Consider the following 447-nt stretch of genomic DNA (forward strand, 5'->3'; position numbering starts at 1 on the left):
TACTTTTGGGGTATATGATGTTCCCCCGGACATTGTGTCGGCATATAATGGCGCACGAAACCGGGGCTTAAAAGGTGTTTAAAAACCTCGGTTTTCCCAACCGTCATTACACGCGGGCTCAGTGGAAAGGGCCTCTTTCGGGTTATGAAATGGCTGTCATTGAAGGGCACCTATAAAAAAAGGTCGATCAGCCAAAAAATCAAATAAAAGTAGGGGATACCGGGGCCCCATCGCCGCTTTCCCTCTTTCCCGGGTGCATTCGAAAGGGTTTTATGAAATACAAAAACGGAGGAAAATTTTTAAAATTCGACATTTTTGAAAAAACCTTCAAAATAGAGTCAGGTATTAGGGGAAGATCAAACGGTAAAGACGTGAAAGGTTTGTTTTTTCCCCCCGGAGGGGGGGTTTCGTCCCCAAACATAAATCCCTTTGGTTTTTTCCCCGTAC

This window comes from Penaeus monodon, chromosome 29 (genome assembly GCF_015228065.2).
Source record: "Penaeus monodon isolate SGIC_2016 chromosome 29, NSTDA_Pmon_1, whole genome shotgun sequence".
Lineage (NCBI taxonomy): Eukaryota > Metazoa > Arthropoda > Malacostraca > Decapoda > Penaeidae > Penaeus > Penaeus monodon.